This window comes from Aethalodelphis obliquidens, unplaced genomic scaffold (assembly GCF_003676395.1).
Source record: "Aethalodelphis obliquidens isolate GAN/ISIS:26980383/991018 unplaced genomic scaffold, ASM367639v1 scaffold15, whole genome shotgun sequence".
Taxonomy (NCBI): Eukaryota; Metazoa; Chordata; class Mammalia; order Artiodactyla; family Delphinidae; genus Aethalodelphis; species Aethalodelphis obliquidens.
Window position 1 is genome coordinate 22387609 of NW_020837959.1, and position 15849 is coordinate 22403457.

Below are 15849 nucleotides of genomic sequence, written 5' to 3' on the forward strand. Positions count from 1 at the left end.
GATAGCTTGAGGCCTGCAGTAAAAATACATATAGTGTAAGGACTGTGCTGAGCCCCGTCCAGGGAATGCAGTGGAGCATATACTGGCTATTATTAACCTGGCAAATATTTAATAGTTTCGCCAAAAGGTGTTTGTTGAGTGTCACTTAATTTTGTTTATCCACAACATGAAAATGTAAAAAATAATAAATTCAATAGAAGATATATAAATGGTATACTAAAATCTATAAAATTTTGCTAAGCAAAAATTTAAAAGACCTAAATAAAAAAGGAAATAAACATGTTTATGAATATAAGACTAAATTGTTAAGTTGACAGTTCTCCAAAATTGTTCTACAGATTGAATGGAACTGTATTGTGATTCTAGTTGGCTTTGTTGTAGAAAATGATGGACAAATTATAAAATTTATACAGAAATGAGAAAGATGTAGATTATCCAATGCAATCTTGAAAAAGAGCAAAGTTGGAGCACCAGTACCTGATTATAAAGTTACAATAATCAAAACAGGGAGGTACTTGCATAAGAATAAAAAAAAAATAGATCATTGTAACAGAGGGCAGAAGTAGACCCAGACTTCAATCATTTAATTTTTATACTGTGATAAAATCAGAGAGAAAAGTGTTTTTAAACAAAAATTATTAAAAATTAAAGTTGCTCAGAGATTTGCCTTGATTAGAAATATTTCCTGAACTTATTATGTGATTTGTATTTATATGCAAATTAGTATATAGCTTTAAACTCTTCAGATGTAGCATAAACATATTAGAATCACGTTATGTTTCCTCACCTCCTTGCCAGCTTGCTATTAACCTGACTTTCTTTGCTTCTTATTTTATGAATTACAGTGATTTTATCTCGTTGCTAACCTTTTAAAAATTTGTTTTCAAGGTTACAGCTCAGGTAAATGTCTGAAACTTTTTAAAGGAATAGCTTGTTTATAGCATTTAGAGCTAAATTTATGTATTGTAGGAAATTGTTGAATTCCTTTATTTAGATTTACTTAAATGCTTTTTAATCTCTGTAAGCAAATAGAAGGTCTTTTAAGTTTCAGAGACTTTATAATCTAAATTCCTTTTTTTTTTTTTTCAAGAAATAAGCAAAGATATAACCAATGTGTTTATCTGGAAATATTTTGTATTCACACGATAGAGGGAAATACTAAACTTTCAAACAACCAAGACAATCTTACAGGAGTTTATAGATGGGTTTTCCCTACTTCATTATGTGATGTTCTCTTAATACATGTCCAGAGTTATTGTGGGTTGCGTTAGGGTTAACTTTAATGTACATTATCACCTTTGGTCAACATATGAAGATTTTCTTTGATACGGACTTGACTCCTTTGTGTACATTTTATGAAAATTCCCTAATATTTTCTTAAGAGCAAGGAGAAACTTTATTTCTTAGAACTCACATCAGTATTTAAAGGAGGCATAAAGCTACAGACAAGCCAGAAATCATCCCTTCCCATTCTATCTCCATTCCCATTTCAACTTTTATTTATGTTCACTATACAAGTATTATAAAGAACAATTAGAGCTCTTTGTGATTAATCCGATATCAGTATTCACTTGTTTATATTTTATATTTCTGTAGTGCACACAAATGACAAATGTCCATGTCCAATAATCTCCATATGTTTAAAAATGGCTTCCACAGGTTACAAAAGAACATTATAAAAGGCTAAGTACTTTCCTTTTATAAGGAGTTTTTTTTTTTTTTAATTTACAACATCAGGGAAAAAGACCAACAAAAATGAATGCAAAGTGCAAGATAAAAAGCATTGGTTATTTTAAATAATTGGGAAAATATTAAATAAATCATTAGTGTTCCAGATGCCTGGAGATATGAGAATCTTCAAGAAAAACAAATATAAAAAATATAATCAGATTTCCTGACCTCCACTGATTCAAAGATTGGTATCTTCTGCTATCTGACACAAACCAACTGACCATAAAAATAAACTTTTCAGTGTTATTATTTGCAATGGGGATGAAGAGAAATAGACTAGATCTGTACAACTAGAAATATGAATTTGCCATTTTTTGAGTTGAATGAAATTGAAGGAGAATCTCTCTGGGCACAGGGGTCATTGTATCAGGAATTAAAGAGATTTAAGCTGAGATGCTTATTAGACATTCAAATACAGATTCTAGTAGGCTCTTTGATAGATGAGTCTGGAGTTTAAGGGAAGAATTTAGAAGAAATATAAAGTGAAGAATGTTAACTTATGGATGGTGTTTAAAGCCTTGAGATTGGATAAGATAGACAAAAGGAAACATCCTAAAACTGTGCTCTAAGATACCTTAGTATTTTGAGGGCACTGATATGAGGAGAATCTAACAAAGGAAACTGGGAAGAGGTAAACAGTGGGGTAGAAAAAGAGTATGATGTCCTGGAAACTTTTAGAAAAAACATACGGTTTCAGGAAGCGAAGAGTGATCAACTATAACAAATACTGCTCATAGGTGAAACTATACAAAAAGTAAGAATTAATCATGAGACATAATAATTTCCAGGTGATTGTTACCTTTGATAAGATATCATTCAATCGACTTCTTTGTACAACCAGATTATTGGAGTGGTTCCAGAGAGAAATAGAACAGAAAAAAAATATTTATGGACTTCTCTTTCAAAGATTTTGTAGTAAAGCAATAAAGGGAATTAGCTTAATTGCTAAAGGGGACTCTGTTATTGATGTGATTTTATTTATTTTTGAGGTAGCTAAATTATAGCTTAGTGAGGCTGCAGATAACGAGACAAATGCTGAAACACTGTCCATGCAGTTTTCATCACATTTCCTGTAAGATCGTTCACAAATCTTAACAATTTGGTTATACTATTCTTTCATAAGCATAAAATTTTGAAAAATTTTGAAGATTATAAAGCTGGCCCTGTGAGAATAAAAAATTCCCCCCCCAAAAAATGTAGTACAAAATGGACAAGTGGTAGAGTTGAGAGAATAGCAACAATGTACCAATGGATTAGAAAATCTGAAAAGATATTTCTCTGTGTGTAAGTGCATGTCTGTGCATGTGTACATGCATGTGTGTGCTTGTGTGTGTATGAGTGAGAGAGACCAAGGGATACGACAGAGGTGTAATTACTAATTAAAATCAAAATGGTGATTATCAATAAATGTCTGCATAAGTGGATATACAGTTGAATATAAGCAAAATTAAATCATTGCCTTGTAAAATAGATTTTTTAAAAAACTCCAGTAAAATTAAAATTATTTTCAGATTTTTAAATGTTTGCAAAAATATTGAGTGAACAATTTCATCAAATTATTTTAAATTCACATTTACCTGATGATTAGAGAAATTCTGCATCTTTTTTATAGCTTATAATTTTTAAGAGTTCCTTACAGACATCATTCAGTTATATGGATTGTATATACCTTTTTCTCCACAATGTGTGGCTTGTCTTTAAACTTCGTTTAAATTCTTAGAGAATTTATTTATTTTAATGTGGTCAAACTAATTAATTTTACTTTGTGCTTTATGCTCTTTGAATCTTGCTAAGAAATAACTTTAAAGGCCTATATGCTACCATGACTTCCTGAAGATATTTCAATCAACTAGATTAAATTGTTTAACATTATGCTTTAAGTTTTTTTTTTGCGGTACGCGGGCATCTCACTGCCGTGGCCTCTCCCGTTGCAGAGCACAGGCTCCGGACGCGCAGGCTCAGCGGCCGTGGCTCACGGGCCCAGCCGCTCCGCGGCATGAGGGATCCTCCCGGACCGGGGCACGAACCCGCGTCCCCTGCATCGGCAGGCGGACTCTCAACCACTGCGCCACTAGGGAAGCCCATGCTTTAAGTTTTTAATCTAGTTTAGAGTTAGCTTTTCTGGCACACACAATAGTCAAACCAAACAGTTGGCTTTCACCTAAGTACTATTTTTTCTCCATGTTATAAATATTTCCCATTTTTGCATAAATTCTATTATTAAATTTAACTGAAGAAAAGTTTTATTCACAGAATGAGGAAAATATTTAAATATAATTTTATTTAAAAGGTGTTCTCTTTTTTACTACCACTGATAATGAGAATTAAGCACATGATATCACTCTTCATAAAAGTAAGGTCACACATGCATAATTTATAAACTAAAAAATTCTGTACCTTTAGGTAGTACTACTTCTGAGTATCATAAAATAGTATTTCAATACTCAGTAAAATGCATAAACAGAGCCATTCAAGGGCAGTTTCTCTGCTTACATTTGGGTAAGTAGAGAAAATCTTTCCTCATAAATGAGCCTGTATTTCCTATTCTTTAGAGGTTTATGAAAGGCCAAGAGCCAATTTTACTTGAAAAATTGACCTCAACCCGTGTAGCTCTTTAGTGCAGCTTTTTATTGTTTAGTATAATCAATTCTAGTGGGTGAAAATTTTGTGCTTCTGGTAAATACATTTTAAACAATGGCAAAGTCAAATTTTAAATGTTTTAGATGTTTTAGATATCATTGAGTAGAATGTGATTATTTTGTTTTCTGAGCTGCAGAGAGAGTAAAAAATGTCTTAAAAAAAGGTCACAGATAACTTTATTGCTAGAATTAAAATTCTGCTTTTATCTGCCAGATGGAATAGTTTGATTACTACATCATTCCAACTTTAAGCTGATCAATTCATTTTAAACAATTACAAATTTATCTAATTTGTTACATTGTTTTAAACATTTAAAATAAATGTGAATTTTATGAAAAAGAACAATGTTGGAGACTGAATATTTCTGAAGGCAACAATAGCTCACTTTTAGAATTTGGAAGAAATATTTCAAAGTAATTGAATGCTATTAGGTGAATAGCATTGCATGTATACATATAGAACAAATTTGAAGCCAGTTCATCTAACATTCTCTCACAAACATTCCAGTAGAAGTCAACACTCTGAATGAGGATTATCTCTCATATATTAAAGTTCCAAATAATATCTGCAAAAATTAAAATAACTATTTTTGTGGTCCACCATTTCAAATTGTGATTCACAATTTAATAAATCATCAGCATCATTTTATATTTAGAAACTTTTAACTACATCTGCATCGTACTCATTTATTTGTTTTGATGCAGTATCCCTTGAAGATAAATGTAGTGTAATGTTATTTTAGTAATCAAAATTGTAAATATGGCAAATTCAATTAACATAAGTTTTTATCTGGCAGTTCAATTGATGGTTTTCAGTAGGGAGACTATAGTCAAAAACAATGAATCAGTTTAAATATTTGTGAAGCAGATATTTTTCTAATAAAGGGGAATTATGGGGTTGTAAAACATAAGAACAGATATCCATTTTTGTGATCCAGTATTAAAGACAATGCCATGTTATACTGTCACCAAACCAAATTCGGATATGTGAATTTCTCTTTCTTATAAATGACTTTAGTCTGAAAACCAAAGACTTTGTCTCAAAGTTTAATAAGACCTCAAACTGACACATATTCCTTTTTCCTGCATCTTCAGTCTGTTAAATAATCATCATATATATATATACATATGACTTAATAGATGATTTCTATTAGGATGCTTGTGAGAAAGTGTTAAGTGAGTGAACTGGCTTCAAATTCATGCTATATGTATACATGCAATGCCATTATGTCAGTGTCAATTATTACTTTGAAATATTGCTTCCAAATTCTAAAAATGGGATATTATTTCCTTGAGAAATATTCCAGCTTCTACATTCTGTTCTTTTTCATAAAATTCACATTTATTTAAAAAGTTTAAATAACAATGTAACAAATTAGATTCATTTGTAATTATTTATAATGAATATCTATATCATCATTGTTTGGAAATTACATAAATATTTGCATGCACATATGTCTAGATGATGTGTCCTTCTTACCTATATAACACTGTCATTTTTAATAGCCTATGTGTTCAGCTCTGGCAAAAGACATGGATGAACAAAGCTACCCCCTCTGCTTGAAGAACAGTAGGCTGATCCATGTAATGTTCTTGCTTGTTACAGCTTTGTTGGGTGTAAAGTTCTGTTTGGAATAAGTTTTGAAAACTTTGCTTGCTGATTTATATCCTCGCTTGTTTCAAAGGGGCGATTGGTGTCTACAGTGTAAGCAGTCCATTCTTATCCACAGAATCAGAATTGCCAATACCCTTGAGTAAATTATTTTGATCAAACTTTTAAGTGCTTCGGGATATACTTGTATCAGACATCTTGATTCATATATGTATATATCTGTTACAATAAGTCTCTTTTATTTGCTTCCTACATTGTTCATTTGTTCTGTAAATAAGGGAGGTCAGAAATAAGCATTCTTATCTGACATATCAAAATTGAAATGAATCCCAGCAACTGGAGTCTTCAGCATTGCTGGTGATGGTTGAATCAGAATGTTTCCTTTATGTGGTGGGCAAATCACATTACTTCTCTTTACCTGGATTTGCAATCTGTCAAATGGGTGAAGTAATAATATTAATACTAAAGAATACTATCTTTAAAATGGGAGGCACAGAATTTTGACTCAACCCATTTTATCTAATGATTAAATTCATTTTTATGATGATTTCATAATTTGATTATAGCTATGTAGTTGTATGTTTGAAAGTACTCACTCCAAAAGTGAAAATTTGGATTTATAAAAATGATACTCAAAATGATTAATGGCAGGTGATTACTGCTTACTGCATGAACTAGCTATATTATTACCTAGATATCATGTTGGCTAGTGCAATTAGGATATTAACTGGTTTACAAAATTAAATTTGTATAAAGTATGAAAACTTATTTTATTAAAATAGGCACTTACATCATTAATATTTAGAAATAATATGCATGTTATATTAATTTAATTTATAAATTTTGGCACAGTTTATTGAAATGTTAGGCAATATAGAAGTTTTACTAATAAGTTTTATTTTAAGCAGATATGTATATAATTCCCTAGAATCTTTATATGCATACATAAATGAAATATGAACAGTATCATATGCATAATGGCAAAATTATTTAATTCTATAAATAATTGTAAAATTGTGCTGTAGTTGATTGCCACAGACTAAGTAACACCAGTGTTTACATGAGGAATATAAGATTTAATGAAGTGTGCTGAGTTTACAACCATATTAAAATCTTTATTCTTGGTATAGAAATATTCTCTTTCAAAATAAATATTACAGACTCATAAAGACCATTGCAATTTTAGCTTTGTTATAGATGAAATGATGTGAAGAAAAACAAGGATATTTCAGAGTCATCAGATCTGATCAAAACATATGCTAAGTGTCTTGTTATCCACTGCCATGTGCTAAGCACTGTGCAGAACAAACATAGTCAATGTAATCTACAGTTTCTAGTTCATCCTTCATAGTTAGGTAATCCTAACATACAGGAAAATGTGAGAATGCAGACATGTAATCAATATTGAATGCAGACATGTAATCAATATTAAATGCAGGCCATTTTCTTTTGAATTTCCAGATATACCATTTGTAGGTTACTGATTTCCTGAGCTATTTTAATTAAATAGACTGATAGATAGTATTGAAGACTGTGCACATTTCAGCCAGATATGTTTGTACATTTCTATTTTCAAGAGGGATTATTTTCAAGATGCACTGACCGTTGTCACAGTGGTATAGACTGTGCCCATGAAACAGACTTTCAATAACTAATACACCCTAAGGTGGAATTAGGCATCTGCCTGATTAGCAAGAATCAAATAGTATATAGCACGATCCAGAAGGCCTATATGCTCTTAGGAAGCAAGTTTACATGTCAAAATCTAACAGTCTTCTCAGAACTGATAGGAAAGAACAGCATTGCCAACTGTTTCACAATTCACTTCTTTCTTGGCTTCTCTAACTTTGCATTGAACCTTGTCAACATTTCCTGAATAATTAAATTGTTCTAAAATTATTATCTGGTCTTACTTGTCTAGCATAGAGAAGTAGAACATGGTAGTCAGAAAAATAGAGGAATAGAACAACTGGAACAGGCCTTACAGAAATACCTTATGTAGCTGCAGAAATGTATAAATGGGAATTTAAACAGAAAACCTTAAAGTAACTTCTCCAAAGTCATGCTGCTGGTTACACAGAGAGGGAGTAAAACCAAATTGCTTTTCACTTTAACTTATTATCAGGAAATGATACAGTATGCTAGTTCTCTCCTTGCTCTTTGTTCACTCTTGCTAAGAATTAGAAAGTAAATGCTGAAAAGGGTAAATAGTTGATTTGCAAGTTTTAAGGGGAATCGATGGTTTTAATATATGTCCTATCCAAAGTATCTATGACTTGCCACGGAGTAGATGGTTTTGTTTCAGCAGGTTTTGTAAGGCCTATACATTTGTGTGCAGTATTTTATGTGTTTATACATTTTCCTATGGCATATGGGTAGATTCAATAACATTGTCAAAAGGAAAAATGACAATAATTTTAAGATTCATAGCCTTTTGGTGAAACAAAGCATCCAGACATTAAAAAATAATTTATATATATATATATATATATATACATGTAGACAGAATGATCAACATAAAAGAAAACCCTTATTTTTAAAAAAGGCATACATGGTAAGATTATACACTTGCATTGGAACTGAAGATGTATTTTTCATTACATATTCAATTTTTATGATTATGAATTTCTTATTTTAAAAAATGTCTTCATCAATCAGAGCACAAATTACTTAGCTTACCATGCAGGCTCCCACCCTCCTGAACTGGCCCTTATGAACTATTTATTTCCTGGGGCTGCTGTAACAAATTAGCACAAACTTCACGGCCTAAAATAACAGACATTTATTACAGTTCTGGGAGCCAGAAATCCAAAATCAGTACCACCTGGCTGAAATCAAAGTGATGGCAGGGCTGTGCTGCCACCAGAAGCTCTGTAGAACACACTCCTTGCCTCTTCCAGCTTCTGGTAGCTACTGTCATTCTTTGGCTTGTGGCTGTATCACTTCAGTCTCTGCCTTGGTGGCCACACTGCCTTCTCCTCTTCAATGTGTGTGTCATATTTCCCTCTGCCTCCCTCTTATGAGGATATATGTGATTACATTTAGGGAACACCCAGATAATCTAGTAAAGTCTTCCCATCTAAAGCTTATTAACTTAATCACACGTGCAAAGACTTTTTTGCCCATGGATGGTAACATTCATAGGTTCCAAGGACTAGGGCATGGATATTTTGGGGGGAGGCATTATTAAACCTACTGTACTAACTCTCCTTTGTCAGTATCTGCTTTCTCACCAAGAGTACCTTACAGCTCAGCTATGGACTGGGAAATATTGAATACTTAACAGTTCTTCCAACACACCATTTTCTCTCTCCCTTCAGCTTCTTTGTATTTTTCTCTTCTGTCTTCAATGTTCTTCCTCACGGATCTTTTTTTTTTAAATTTTTTATTGAAGTATATTTGATTTACAATATTATATAAATTTCAGATGTACAGCACAATCATTCAGTTATATATATATGTGTGTATATATATATATATGTATATTTGTATATTCATTTTCAGATTATTTTACCTTCAGTATAGTTCCCTGTGCTATACAGTAGTAGGTCCTTGTTGGTTATCTATTTTATACATAGTCGTGTATACATGTTAATCCCAGCCTCCTAATTTATCCCTCCCCCTACCCACCTTTCCCCTTTGGTAAGCATAAGTTTGTTTTCTGTGTCTGTGAGTCTCTTTCTGTTTTGGAAATAAGTTCATTTGTGTATTTTTTTCCTTTTCTTTTAGATTCCACATATAAGCGATATAATATATTTGTCTTTCTCTGTCTGGCTTACTTCATTTAGTATGATTTACTTAATTCCTTCATATCCTTCAGCCTAATTCAGGTTAAAACAAACAAAAACCAAACCAAAACAACAACAAAATCCTCCTTTCTCAGGCCATGCCAGGACTCAGCTATGGCTCTTGCTCCCTGGACAGGTTCTTGTACACCATAATCCTGTATTTCAGGTATTTATTTTTCTTTTCTTTCTGAGGCATAAAAATAAATTTTTAATTTTTGTATCTGGTAGTCAAATTATTGCCTGACACATAATAGGAGATCAATATGTATTTATTGGTTACATTATTGTGTGAATAGACTTGGCTTTATTAGTGGGATATAAAAATTTACTTTAAAATAGTGTTCTGTCACTTGGGAAATAAACTGAATTGCAATGAGAAAACTGGAATCACTAAGTGATCTATAGAATAAGAATTGAATTTACTGTTATTACAATGGGTATTAATAGGAAACCATTCCAAAATTAAAATGCATAGTATAAAGAATTTAAATACATATTTATTTCTCATTGCATTTCTAACATAAAAAGGCATTAACTCCTTATTAGAAACCTGAGTATTTAAAAAAAAATGTGTTAGTGTCCTAAAAAGGCATATGACTTTCATATATTTTTTAAAAAAGGAGTTTCTAAACATTTCTTAACATATGAAAAGCATAAACTCAGAAGGCTATTCTACATTACTTCGTTTTAAAATTGGGTAATACAGGTTGTGTGTTTACTCAGTTCAACTCAGAATCAAGGAAAGGTACTCTAAGCTAAGTAGAAAGCTGGAAAGGGAAGACATAGGGCAGAGTGAGATGTAGTTCCTGTTCTCAAAGAAATTTTAACATAAGAATGGAAGGAAGTTAACAGAATAAATAAGACAGCAAAGTGATATAGAAGTTAAAACATACACGAGGAACACAGAATAGAAAGGAAAGGGGTGTGTGTGTGTGTTATGTGTGTGTTTGTGTGTGTGTACACCTAAACACGTAGGGGCATGCGCAGCTGGCTAATGGTAAAAATTAATGGGAAGCTGGACAATGACTGTTGCATTTGTGTTGTACCCAAAAGGAGGGCTAGGAATTCACCAGGCAGTGAGTCAGAAAGATATAACAGAGATAGTAAAATACATTAACTAGGGAGTCAGACCAGCCCAGGGACATGCAAGCAGTCTAGATTATTCACAGTAAAAATTCTCAAATTTGACTAATGTAAAAAACTAGCATAATCAGAAAAAGAAATCTTGCACAGCTTCCATATTGTTTTACTCCAAATTGGATTACTACCTAATATTTATAGACATGGGATATCACTTTAAAATACCTTATGCATAAATATATTATGAAACTTAAAACTACTAGTTTATTTAATAAAAACTATAAAATTAATAGGAGTAAGATTACATTTAATATAGTGTCATGCTAATATCTGGTTCTGTGTTAAAGTATTTTAACTTTGATTTTACTAGAAATCATTTTACACAGAAAATGTTTATTCTCAAAACATAGAAATGCCTGGAATAAATTCAAGATTTATTTTTGGCTAGATCAGGATAAGCAATCCTTCAACTTAATCAAATTTATGTCCAGTGAATCTTACTTGAATGCCAATTTTAAGTAGGCATATTTGAGGATTATATTTAAGTTGTGGCAATATTTAACTCTGACCCAAATGGTAAGTCAATGCAATTATTTCTGAAACTGGAAGAAATAAGGTTATACCTTAGATTCTTAGTTAGTAGCCATTGGAAATATCTAATTTACAACATTAAAAAAATTACCAATTAGTCCCATTTTTCTCTCCTCAAATTTTAAGCAAAAGAGAAATAGAAAAGTCAGCAAGAGCTAAAAATACCCTCTTTATTACAAGTAACCAAAAATTTGAGACCATGGTTTGAATCTGAGGCCAAATTTGCACATTTACTAATATTACATCCCCATAAGTATAGACACCATGAACTGCATGTGAAGATTGTAGAGGTGACAATTAGAATCAGCCACCTTTAAAGTGGACCTTGGCCTATAGCACAATCCAGCCAGCACAGAGAGTCAGAAAGAAAAGCCACTCAAGAATTGTAATTTATGAATGAATAGAACACATCATTATTAACAGAATAGAGGGCAAAATTCATATGGTCATCTCAATAAACACAGAAAATGTACTTGGCAAAGTCCAATAACTTTTCATGACAAGAAACAGTCAATGAACAAAAAATAGAGTGGAATTTGCTCAAAATGAAAAAGGCCATCTACAAAAATCTGCAGCTAACATCATAGTTAATGATGAAAGACTGAAAGCTTTTTCCTCAAATCAGGAAAACAATAATATCCATCCTTACTACCCATATTCAACATTTTGCTGGAAGTTCTATTCTGAATAATTAGGCCAAAAGAAGAAATTAAAGGCATCCAGATTGTAAATAAAGAAGTGAAACTATCTTTATTTGTAGATGACATGATCTGATATATAGAAAGTCCTAAGGAATCCACAAAATAACTCTTAGAACTTATAAAACCAGTTCAGTAACATTGCAAGATAAAAGATTGATTTACAAAAATAAAGTATATTTCTGTATAATAATAGTAAACAATCTGAAAATAAAATTAAGGCAACAATTCCAATTATAAATATCAAAAACATTAAAACAATACTTAATAAACTTGACAAAAGAGGTGCAAGACACTGTTGGGGAAGAAGAAATTTTCCTTTATACTTCTAGGTTCTTCTGGCTGGTCTAAGAATTAAATTGACATGAGACAGATTAATAGGAGAAAGTCAAACAAAATTTTAATAGCATATATATATATATATATGGGAGAGACCCAGGAAACCTGAGTAACTCACCAAAATGACTGAAGCCCTCATCTTAAATCCCATCTTCAGCTAAAGACAAAAGAGGATGTTGGAATAGTGGTTTGGGACTTCAAAGAGAAGGAAGGCAACTCACAAGGAGATGGACAAGCAAATGTCTGGTCAATAAATGTTTGTTGGATCAGGCATAGACAATGTGGTACAGAGTGGACTCTGGTCTCTACGCCCTGTTACCTCCACCACATCTAGCTCATATTCTTTGCAGAGATCTCTGGTGATAGATGCATTTTGGGAACAGACCCTCTATCTAAATTGTTTTAGGTACTTAGGGGGAAGGTCAGAGTTTCTTCCTGAATGTTTTGGGCCTTGATTCTTTTTAGCTTGAAATAATCTACATGCCAAAGAGACATTTTGGCATGGCAAATTTTGTTTCCCTTCAACTTATACAACAAAACTTACAAAATATGTTTGAATGAAATTAGAGAAGAACTAAATCAATGTTAAGCCAAGGTCATGGATTGAAAGATTTAATATTGTTACAAGGACACACTACTCAAATTGATCTATGGATTCAATGCATTCCTCATCATAATCCCACATCCTTTTTTTTTTTTTTTTTTGCAGAAGTTGTTAAAATGGGAACGAAATTGAATCATTTGTAGAGATGTGGATGGACCTAGAGACTGTCATACAGAGTGAAGTAAGTCAGAAAGAAAAACAAATACCATATATTAACACATATATGTGGAATCTGAAAAAATTGGTATAGACAATCTTATTTACAAAGGAGAGATAGAGACACAGACATAGAGAACAAATGTATGGATACCAAGGGGGAAGAGGGGTTGGGATGAATTGGGAGATTAAGATTGACATATATACACTATTAATACTATGTATAAAATAGATAACTAATGAGAACCTATACTTTATAGCACAGGGAACTCTACTCAGTGCTCTGTGGTGACCTAAATGGGAAGAAAATCCAAAAAAGAGGGAATATATATATACGTATAGCTGATTCACTTTGCTGTACAGTAGAAAGTAACACAACATTGTAAAACAACTATACTCCAATAAATTTTTTTTTAAAGTTGGTAAAATGAAGCTGGAGTTCATGTGAAAAACCAAAGGATACAGAATAGCCAAAACAATATGCGAAAGAAGAATACAATTGGAGGACTCACATTCTCTGATTTCAAAACTTACTACAAAGCAATAGTAATCAACACAGCATGGTACTAGCATACAAATTGGAATATAGATCAACAGGGTAGAATTGATAGTTCAGAAATAAACTCTTCATGGTCAATTAATTTTTGACAAGAGTGTCAAGACAATTAAAAGGAGAAGGAATAGTTATTTCAACAAAGTAGTATGGAGACAACAGGATATCCACACAAAAGAATGAGGTTGATTCTCTATCTCCTACCATGTACACACATACATGCATACATAAATCAGAATGATCACCGACCTAAATATAAGAACTCAAACTATAATACTCTTAGAAGAAAACATGTTGTATTAGGCAATGGCCTCTTATATAAGATGCCAAAATCACAAGTGACAAAAATAGATAACTAGACCTTATAGGCTTTTCATCAAAGAGGATATTAAAAATAGTCCCATCGCCAGTGAAAATGAAAAATGGTACAGTCATTTTGGAAGACAGAAGATGGTTTATTACAAAACTAAACATACTATGACCTTACAATCTAGCACTGTGCTCCTTGGTATTTGCCTAAAGGAGTTCAAAACATGACCACACAAAAACCAGTTCATGGATATTAATAGCAGCTTTATTGCCAAAACGTGGAAGGAACTAAGATCTTCTGTAACAGGTGAATGAATAAATAAACTGTGGTACATCCAGGCAATGGAATATTACTCAGTGCTAAAAATGAATGAGCTATCAAGCCATGAAATAATGTGGAAGAAACTTAAATGCATAATACTAAATGAAAGAAGCCAATCTGAAAAGGCAACATACTGTATGATCCCAACTGTATGATATTCTGAAGAAGGCAAAACTATGGAGACAATAAAAAGACCAGTGGTTGCCAGGGGTTAAGAAAAACTGAAGGATGACTAATTGGAGTATGGAGGATTTTTTAGGGAAGTGAAAATACTCTGTATGGTACTACAAAGGTGGATGCATGCCATTATACATTTTTACAAACCAATAGATTGTACAACACCAAGAGTGAACACTAATCTAAACTATGGACTTTGGATGATTATGATGCATCAATGCAGGTTCATCAATTATAACAAATGTACCACTCCAGTGGGAGGTGTTGATAATGGTGGGAGAAGAGGCTATGTATGTGTTGGAAGGGAGTATATGGGAAATCTCTGTACCTTCCTCTCAGTTTTGCTGGGAACCTAAAATTGCTCTTTAAAAAAAAAAAACCTTAACTCTATGTCTCATTTAGTACGTTAAGTAAAATCTAGGTGAATTAAATTCTCAAGCATAATAGAAAGAAAGAAAAATCTTAAAAGAAAATAAGTATCTTGTCATATCCATTTTTAGAAAGAGGTTGGCTAGAGTAGGCTCTCCTTTGCAGGGAGGGAACTGAGGTTTGGGAATTAGTAGGAAACTGAGAAAACATAGTGACAGATTGGGAAAATATAAATTATATACAAACATTAGAAAAGCCCCATATACAAAAGTCTATTACCTTAACTGAAAACAGGCAGATTCTGAGGCACATCATTAGCTCTAAAGACTTTCTGTATCATTGGTAAGCTATATTACTAAAATATACAATAGTTAAATTCATAATTTTGAAGAGCAACATGTTCTTAGAAAAGAAATATGTTCACACATACATAAAATATGACCAGTGTGAATGAATTCAAGGAGGGGGGAATCCATTTTAAATAACAGAATGCATGAAGCAATTAAAAAAAAAAAGATAAATGCAGTTCAATTTCATCCTGAACTATTTGCTAGATAAGATGTAATCGAGTAGAAATCCTACTGGAATTAATAGGCAAAGGAATATTTGTAGTTAAAATATATTTGTTCATATGCAATAACGAGACCTCAAAAATACTGCTTTCTTTCAAACTAGATCCCATATGAACTGTTGTTTATACCATTAATGTGCTAAGGAAGCATTTATATAGTGAAACATAAGCTTCATTACATTACCATGAATTATACATTTGTGGCTCTAATTATATATAACTTTTTACCATATAAAGTAGAAGATTGAGGCAGACATATTAAGGATATTTTAAATTAGGTCTGCTAGGAGATGTTAATGCTACAGGTTCA